Source organism: Magallana gigas, chromosome 6, assembly GCF_963853765.1.
Source record: "Magallana gigas chromosome 6, xbMagGiga1.1, whole genome shotgun sequence".
In the NCBI taxonomy this organism is placed as follows: domain Eukaryota; kingdom Metazoa; phylum Mollusca; class Bivalvia; order Ostreida; family Ostreidae; genus Magallana; species Magallana gigas.
The window spans coordinates 13301287-13311754 of NC_088858.1; the positions used below are offsets into that span (position 1 = coordinate 13301287).

The 10468-nt window shown below is 31.9% G+C and overlaps 1 long non-coding RNA gene across 1 annotated transcript; it reads left to right on the plus strand.

Annotated features, from left to right (window-relative positions):
- Positions 1-216: 216 nt before the first annotated feature.
- Positions 217-4819, plus strand: LOC105329637 (uncharacterized). Its single transcript, XR_010714971.1, has 3 exons — positions 217-350; positions 4182-4575; positions 4721-4819. It is a non-coding gene; the product is annotated as an uncharacterized lncRNA (long non-coding RNA).
- Positions 4820-10468: the final 5649 nt, after the last annotated feature.

Genomic DNA, 10468 nt, shown 5'->3' on the forward strand with positions numbered 1-10468 from the left:
AAAATGTGTCCTTTAGATAAAATTTAAAAATATGTGGTTAGGCTAGACCTGTTATGAAATGCATTTCTAAAACATTGAAAATTTATTTTTTCTTTAAAAAGAAAAAAAATTTTCAGTGTCTCAGTGACACTTAAAATAATCTGCATTTTCAAAATACATTATTTTATTCATATCATAAAAGATCTTGAATACCCTTAAAATATTTTTCATTAGAAACCATCATTTATGTTATACCCTTTTTTAAGTTTGAAAACAAAAGAAGGGAGACATTTCAGTTAGTGGTGGCACAGTGATGATTGTCGTAACGGAATTACTCTGTTTGGCATGGCTTGTTCTAGGAAAATGCAATGGTAAGATCGTTATTTTGGGTAATATAAACAGACTGAGTACAAAATACTGAAAGTCGAAAGTAAAAATTCGTTACACAACACTATACACCGTATTGAAGTCCTCTTTCCATAAAACGACTTTCTTGATAAACAAACGTTGATTACATTACAGAACAACATGTGCTTAAAACAGAAAAACGGGTATTTTTGTAAAACCAGTCTTCCATATATTGCCAGTAATTAAAAGGGGCGGTCAAAAATTATATAGGAAACAACACCCCCCCCCCCCCTTGAAATAAACTTGTTGCTAATTTACAGAATTTCAAGACTTGAGTTGCTATTTTGACCACAAAATATGTTAAATATTGCATAAGTACAGGGGAATCAAAAGATATTTTATATTTGGGTGGCGAATTGGATAGATAAGAGGATGGGGGGTTTGGGTTGAACTGGATTTAAGTTGTTTATCTGTGGCAAATTATTCTTGAGTTCGATAAATTATATTGTCGCTGATTTGTAAATATATTGTTACGCGCATTGATTAAGTTTTCCGGTCAATTTTTCCTTTCAAACGTCAACCAAAAAATTTCCTAATCCGGCGGGGGTGGGGAGGGAGGGGGGGGTACTAATTTATTCTACTGCAATACCCACTTTATCAACTTAAATATCGTGTACGTTTATTTCAACATATCTGGAGAGGGACTCCGAAATATTTGCCTTCTTTATTGCAACGTGTGTGCCTTAACGCCGAAGAATAAAACGAATTTCTTTTCGAATTTTTTTCTTTACAAATACTGCCTCGTCTCTGTTTGGCGATAGATGAAAAGTATTCACTTATTTTTAATACATGTAACTACACTGCATAAGCAACATTCATTGCGTTTATCATATACCAAAAATTATTTAAATCTCCTATGCTTAAGATAAATCTACATCTGTTTGTTGTCATGTATTATCATTCTTCATTTTTAATCACTTCATTCTGAAAAATAATCAAAAGAAAATTCTTAATGTTGATAAACTGTATTATCATATTTTTGAGATAGATAACAACTCGTGTTTTATTTTCCCTGTCGAAATGTTTAATGATTTATTCCTGTGTGAGTCTCTGAAATTCTACCTATATGAAGTACTATAAAATTATGAATGATTTTAGTAGGTTAAAATATCCTAACTTAAGATGTTCCTAAGTTACCGTCGAGCTACGTCTCAAGATGTGTCTTAAGCTGGTCATAGGATGTTTCTAACTTTTTTCATAAGTTATATCTTAGGAACACACTTATTTCATATCGAAGGAAAGTTTCGTGAATGTTCCTGCTAATGCCTATTATTACTGTACAACTTTATGGTTTTTGGAGTTTTTTAGGGCACAATTGTACTAGTTTAACGCATTGATTATATACAAAATTTATCAATCCGCACTAAAGCGCCTTATTTAATGTGTTTGCACAAGTAAGTGTTATATGGCTAACATAACAAACGTTCAATGCTTGAATACGATGTTAAAAAACTAAAAAGAAATGATACAATATAATGATTTAAAAACCATTTGTCTAATATTTTAGTAAGAAAAACGACTCTGAATTATTATTGATTTGAAATGCATAAATTGATACATCAACTGTTCATGTTTAATCGTTACATCCTATTATTTTCATCAGTCAGGGAACCCTTGACGCAAAGTTAATCAAATTTTCATTTACCATTCAAAAGCTCGGTGTGGAATGTCATATTTCCCAAAATAAAATGTGCTTTTTTCTAATGAGATAATAAATTAAAGTAATGCTAATAAGTTTTTTAATTTTTGAAGGGCCTTTTTAAACTTTTGTCGGAAGTTGTTTAAATTTGACAGCTAATTTTCATAATATGTATACGGTCTTTATTCGTTGATGTAATTCACGCACTATCTTGAAATCCTGCTGAACATACTGATTTGAAAAAAGAATGCACTTACTATTAATAGGAAGATGTGGTCAATTGTTACTCCAAGCTTATATATCATTCTGTCTCGTGCAGGCAGATAGGTAACCACGCACTGCAAAAGTCACACTGTTTTAATTTTTATTGTGTGGTAAAGGTTGCCGTCGTGTAAAAATTTGGTAAAAACTACAACAAATATAGAAAACAATCTACAAAAATAGCAATACAAAACTTCATGTATTATTATAAACCTTAGAAGTAAATGTAAATTACTTTTAGGACCCTAATGGCGTGACATACTTATAATAATTGATTATCTGTAAAATAACAATCACCTTACAATTATACTTCAAAAGTACAATTATGTACTGACAAAATGAGCAGTTATTGGAATGAAAAGACGCATATAATGGATTGAGGCACTAATAAACAAGGATGCAGGTTGGTTGTCATATGTATGATAATACTGGTCAGTAAGACCGACAGGAAGGGATTACTTTACCAGAATAAAATACGTAATTTTAACCAAAGCTGTTTATATCTATATTTAACTGAAAAATAGTTATACTTGTCATGAATTTTAACATTGAACTAAAGACAACAAATATCACCAGAAACCTTGAAAAAATATATTCAAATTTTAGAACTTAGTCATAACCATGTAATCGTATTGTAAAACATCAGTAGCCGGAATCATGTTTAATTCGCGACACACGTTTCCTACTGCTAGCAAGCACGCGACTTCTTTATAATATAAAAAAGAAATATTTTACAAATTAGGAAAATGAAATTCTTGCATTTCGCAGCTCGTTTTTGCCTGTGAAATTAAAACAACCAGAATATGTGAATATATCTTTAATTATCATATAAACAAATGGCGTAATCTATATCAACACATATAAACTGTTAAATTACTCAATCAAAATATGATGCCTGTATATATAACCATAATTTAAATGTCGAACTTAAACACATTGTCTTTATTTTCAGCAATTCATTCCAGCCAAAAACTAAACTTAAACACTTTCACCTGGTAAAAATTTAAAACATATTATTAACCGCTCAATATGATATGTCTGATTTCCTCATTTTATAAAAACGAAATACATTGTCTATTACTCAATAACTCAAAAATTTTTACTTCGTAAAAATACAAGCATGAAGTTCTAAACAACCAAGTTAACATATGATTAAAAAAAGGTTTCCCAAGCTTTAAATACCTCGCCAACAATACTTTTAAATATAGCTTTTCTTGATCAGATTAAAAATATGTATTCAATGAGATACAAATCTTTTATGACATCTCGTAATTTCTACTTTTATGACGGTATGTCACAAAATTTGTATAAAAATATATAAAATTCACAAAATCGGTATGGCGATTTTTACGCATTGTGTAACAATTAAAATCTCCAAAATTTGGTGTCAATCTCTGTGGCGCAATGGGTGTAGCTTTGACCTACCTTATCGCAGGCCCCGAGTACGAATCTCGAAGGGACTTTGATTTTCACGAATAAAATATAAAATAACGGGGAACATAAAATTTTAAAAAAGGTCATCCCCCAATTGATTTTTTTCCTGACATTTTTAATTCAAACACTTGCTAGAAATCCATATTTATAAAAGATGTAAAACAACGAGCTTGTATGCATAACTTTTCCCGGGTGTATAGAGGACCCTTAACATGATATTTTATTTTAAAAAACTTATTTTGAATAAGCTAAATATCTAATTTTAAATACATCTACAACAGTCCCACATTCACAAACCAATAACCATACAAACACATCATATTGAGATTTTTAAACATTTAAAAAAGTGTGTTCAATCAATTTCTTCCCATTATTCACTAATCACAAAAGAAATCGATTAAATGAAAATGTATGGGATGTCTTAGAATTTTAATTTTATTTTTTTACCGATTTTTGTAAGGAAACCACATTGAAGACGTTACAATAATAGGAGCCGGTATAGGCGGTTCATATACAGGATGGAGACTCCGGGACAAGGGGTGGAAGATTGGGATATATGAATACTCAGACCGGGTAGGAGGGAGGATGTTTTCAAAATACTTTCCTGATGCACCGGATCTTCCTGTCGATTTTGGAGCAATGAGACTAAGACCCGAAGACCATGTTAGGATGATCAAGGCAGGACGGGAGCTTGGGCTAACCTTTGTTCCTTTTCCTGAAGGTGGAGGTAGAATTCCTGAGCGAACGATTCTATACCTGCGTAATACACGTCTTAGAACATACGAGTTAGGAGGACCCCGAACTCCGTACAAACTAAGACCAGAGGAGCACATGGACCCTCGAGATTTGTCAAGGTTTCTGCTCAGAATCATCATTTAAATGAGAAACATGGTTGTTTGTTAAATCATTTCATCTCATCAAATGATTAACTACACTAATTGAGGTAAATTGTTTTTTCAAACATCAATACCGTATGGTTTTTAATTCATTTTGTTTCAGATTACTTTCTGAAACTTACACTAACTATAATGGTACGAACCCAAGGGCCGAACATTTTAACGCTACCACCATCGATGGAGTTTCTGTATATCTTCAGAGGTTGTCTTTCTTTCTATTAGACAAATGCATCAGTCTTTTTTTTAATTGTTTATACCTTGATATAATTTTCCCTTAAATATTTTTATTTGTATAAATGCCCAGCGAACGGTTATAAATGCATTTGTGAAGATCAGTGTCTCTATATAGTAGAATAAATCTGTACGGGGATACAAATATTCTTACAATAGGATAACGTTCTCTTGAAGCACTTATTTATAAATTGCGCTAAAGTTGAACTTTTTTATTAGCTTATATGCATGCATATTTTCTTTTAAAAGAGATTTTATTTTGTTGAATTGATTTTTTCTTCGAACCTCATCAGCTGTGTGTAGCAGAACCAGTTTTTTGCTTGGATAAAGTTAATATTAGTGTTGTTGTTAACCTACTTTGTCTCCTCGCTATGAACAATTTATTATTTTCTTTTCAAATATAACTTTATCTAAAAATTCAGTGAATGTAATAATAATTTGAATTAAACCGCGTGCCCATTGGCATAAACAACAATGTTAATGAATAATGTTAGCACGTTTTACAATCCAGTATTGTGCTGAAAAAAATCCAAACTCCAGACAGTTACCTTTTGTCGATTTATCACAGGTTTTTTTTTTACTAAACAATAAATTTTATCTTTCATCAACAGCTATAAAGACGTTATACAGAAAACTGGTATCAGTTTGGAGGCTCGAAAATATATCAGAGACAGCAGTGCTTTTCACTTTGGCTTGGGTCTTGCACAGAGCAATGAACGTTTTTTAAAAACTCGACAAGGATTCGAGGAGGAAAACACTAGACCTACAGACCTTCCTTCATATGTGACAGTTCCGACGGGGATGAATTCCTTCCCTGTAGAATTCATGAGGAAGTTTCTTGTATCTAATCCAAAGTGGTAATATTTTATCTGACTTAATAGAATATCGCAGCAATTTTGACGCCGACTCGTATCATGAATTTTTTATAATGTTATTGAAAACCAAAAAGCTTAAGGCTTATCATCTAAAAACATCTCAGTGACCAATTTTTCTTCGAGTTTTTATGCTTTGTATTTCATTCCAGCCATGCCCTCCATCTGAATAGCCAGCTTGTGAAAGTATTAAGAAAAAAGAAAGGGATATATCAATTGAAGTTCAGAAAAACTGTTTCCATCAAAGGCAATATTATGCCTACTAAACATTACTTTTTTGTTTATTCTCGAAATGTTATACTTGCAATACCAAAAGTTCCTGTCCTAAAAATACAGATGCCACAGTTTAGTAATCCTCAATTCTTGTCTACACTGAATTCAGTGGTAGACGTGCAATCCTCAAAGATTTTCCTGATTTACAACTATCCATGGTGGCTAGGAGGATCACATAATTTCACCTATACCCAATCCGATCTTCCGTACAGACAGTCATATAATTGGGGTATTTCACGGACTGGGAAGGCAGTTCTTCTTATTTCATATGCAGAAACTAATGCTGTACCATTTTGGAGCCGACTACAGAACATTGGAAAATTAATCAGTAAGAAATGTGACGAGACAAGAGTCACGGACGAAGTTGTAAAACAGGCTCACTTACAGTTATCCAGAGTGTACAACATACATGTAAATAGTATTCCAGATCCCATCGATGGGATGATGATTATCTGGAACAAATATCCTTATAATGGTGGATGGGTGGAGTGGAAACCTGGATCAAGGTGGTACGATATCAAGAGATATCTCACTCGACCTTTTCCACAAGAAAATATATACATAAATCATGGTTACTGGGGTGCTGAACATAACGGATTGGGAGAGGGTTCTTTGGAGGCTGCAGATGACGTTTTGTCTTATTTTGATGTACCATCCTATTTAAAAACTAATTAACAACAAGTTCAAAAAGTTAATATCTTAAGTTAAATAATATTTTCTGCATTACCTATTTGCAAACAAACTGATTAACAACAAATTCAAAACGATTATATCTTAAGTTGATTAATTTTTCTTCATTACGTGTTCAGTAAAGAAGGTAGCCATTGGTGTGGAAGCAACCTTTTTAGATGTGGCACATAGATTATAAGATATCGAATAGACTTACCACTATTTTAAAAAAATCGCTATTCTAAGAAAGGATTTACACCGATATTGTCTTTGAAATTCTTGCAAATTTAAAGTTAAAAAAAAAGTCTTGAAGTTTTCATGAATTTAAATCATTAACAGAAACCATAATTAAGGCTGTGTCTTTATTATTCTTTATCTTAAAAACACTTGCTAAATTAACGTTTGTTGAGGATTAAAATAATTCAATATAAAGAGAACTTTGGCGCCTTATTTGTCAATTGGTTTACAAAGTCCATTATCACAAAACAATTGAGTTTCAATTGTTAAGTATTGCGGGATGCTATCGACTTGGAACAAAAATATGTCTGATACAAAGTGGTAATACATTTGTGAACCAAAATAAAATTCAACATCAAGTACAGTGGAGTCTCAGTCATCTGGAAGCTTTTGTTCTCAAGTTCATACGGCCTGATGAGTGCAGATGAATGATAAATGACATGTGTGTATTGTCGTCATAAATCGATAATATATTTATCTATAATGAGTGTCAATACTGTTTTCTTTGCCTCTCATACTTAAAGGCAACAAATAAGAATGGCACGTCAAAATTCACCTTCAATTTTTTTTGGTGTAAAAGGAACAACGCTTTATATTGTTTTTTTTTGTCAGGAAATATTAATCGGATTATGGCTCTAAACGAATAAAGCTAAATTTTTTGTGTCCAAGTGGTATGAGTGATTTAAGGATATGTATTTTTAAACCTATTTCTAGACACGTCAATTATCACAATAATTGCTGATTTATTTTTATTTTATTTTTTTATTCTTCTAAAAGTTCGGTTTTAACTTAATCTATTAAGGTCTTCATAAAATAATTTGTTTTAAATTTTAAAAAAAACTATTTAAAAACCCGCGAAGTTATATAAACAAAATTTCAGTTTTCTTTGATTCATTAAGCTAGTTATTCCTTTCAAATAAAGGGATGTTGTAAAATGTTATGGCTTTTGACAGGTGAACATGTAAAGAAAACCAAGTTCGTGAAGTGAAGCGTGACTTATCCTATCTGGTTAAAACTGTCTGTAATTTGAAAATGATTTGGGAAGTAAGACGGTTTATATTAGCAAAATACAAAAACATTTTGCAGTGTATTGGTTAATAAAAATAATATAATACCAACATACTTCTATATGTATTTATAATACACGCATCGATTGCTGTAATTCCGCTTCAGAACTGGTTTCCAAAACAATACCAGCCAAATGCCACATTGTACCTAACGCGCATAGACAATCATGGGTGCTGCTACTTGAACAATAAATGCATTCTTAATATGTAATTTATACCAAAAGTAGTTAGCATAGCATTAAGTGGACATAACAAGCATTAGCTTAAAATACATGTAACATATACAGATGTTGCATTGTGAGAAATGAGATCTGAAACAGCTACATTACTTTGAAAGTTTCTTCTGTTGGTTCATTGGTTGATCAAATTCAAAACAATTGGAAAGGAAATTTGGGGAGTTCTTATTTGAAACAAATATCAGCTTCATATCATAACTGTAACAATTTCTAAGTGATATTATATCACCAAATCAAGTACACCGCTTTAAAAAGCGTAAACAAAAAAACCAAACGTCAGAATGCTACTGTATTCCTAACCAAACGCGAGGAATTAATATCCATGTAAAATCGCGAGAAGCACATCTAGCAAATTCCAAAGTCTGGCTTTTATTTTTTGGACTGATGTAAACTATATGAAACCATGATAAAATTCGACATTCGCGATTTTATGTTTTCGCGATTTAATGTAATATGGCTGAATGGCAGAATTAAGTACTCGCATAAAATAAGGAATCTACATTAAATAATTTAGGGATAAAAGGCCTTCTTTATGGGTAATATGCTTTTCTCGTTAAAACCTATTAGATTATTGATTGTTTAGAAAAAATAACATGATCCCTGAATAAAATTTGGCAGTTTTGTTTTTGTCACATGAAACATCCTGATAATATGGATTTAAAAAAAACACCAAATAATCAAGGATGATTTATTCTGATTTGAAAAGTATAATTTTTGGGGTTTTTTTTCAACTGAATAGCATCAAGCAATTAAAATTTTATAATCTAATTATCCGAACTAAAAACTCAAATTCAACATCGCATAAAAAACTTAAATTCAACATCACTATGTGATTGCTTTCTTCAAAATACAACAAACTGATCAAGATTATATTGAGGCCCTATTTCAATGCCTCATCTACAGTGCTGCTATCGTGAAAGATGACAAAACTATCCGATCCTATCCTATATCCTGTATCCTGCATCCTATCCTGCAAATAAGCTCTATCCTATCCTATCCTATCCTATACATTCAAAATATAGGAATGCAACGAAATTTAAGAATTAAATGATTTTATCAATTAATGTAGTACTCAAAATGAATAATTAAATCTTAAAACCGAATATTCTTCGAGTGAGATAACTTACTTACCTGTGCTACGGTAAAATTAAATCGTACGCGGGATGGACACAATAACGCAAACAAACAGGTAAGTGATTCGATTTTTGATTTTATTATATTTATGCATAAAAAACTAATAAATAACTTCGATGCACTTATTGAGGAAATGTTTAGTCACATATTTTTTTTTATCAAATTATTTTCTTATCACATATAACTGACCGTAATTATCATTATTCGAGCGATTTGTTCGGCGATATATGTAAAGGATGCAAGACTTTTCGTGACCCGGGCCTTTCGTTTCTTGGTTCACAAGACGTTTCGTGACCCAGACCTTTCGGGTCCTGGACCTTTCGTGACTTACATTACGACGTTTAGGGACTCGATAAAGATACTTAGGGACTTAATCAATTCAATAGAAATTCTTTATTAAACCGGTGGCCTTTCATCACAACCGTAATTTTTTACATTAATTAGAAACATCTAAGGAGGGTGGGCTACCGATAATTGTTATAAAAACAATCGAATCACACCTTGTTACCTAGCCAGTATAGGTGTGCCCAGGTGTTAATTATGAGGAGACTAATGAAGAGACCCCCCCCCCCCCTGTCAACACACACGCGCTACCACCTACCATTTCTACTGGGTACACAGTCAAGAGAAGATCTACTATGACCGGTTTGTTGATTAATGATTATAATTTTATTATTTATATTGATGCAGATTTGTTCATTAACAGAGGTTAATATAATATTCTCAAATGTTTCTCCAAAAGTATCATTTGTACATTATACATTTATTTCTTTTTCTAATATGTTTTATGGTGTGACCGTTGGGGCGAGCGCAGGAGGAGCCACACATCTGTCATCATTGTTAAATGCAACCCGTGGACTTAACAAAACCAAAAAACTTTGGCTTTGTCTCTAAGTTTTTAAATTATTTGGATAACTTTCTTATCCATCCAGTATTCAATATATACTGGGCACACTAAAATAAAATGGAATTCATCTTCAACATAATTTTTACATGAATAGAAGTTCCTTTGGGTTCTGTGTGTATTATTGTACCTTCCAGTTTTGATATTTAATTTAAACATATTTTATTGAGTAATCAAATGGATTAGGCAACAGGCAAAGCCTATATAAACCCTCTCCAAAATACAAAG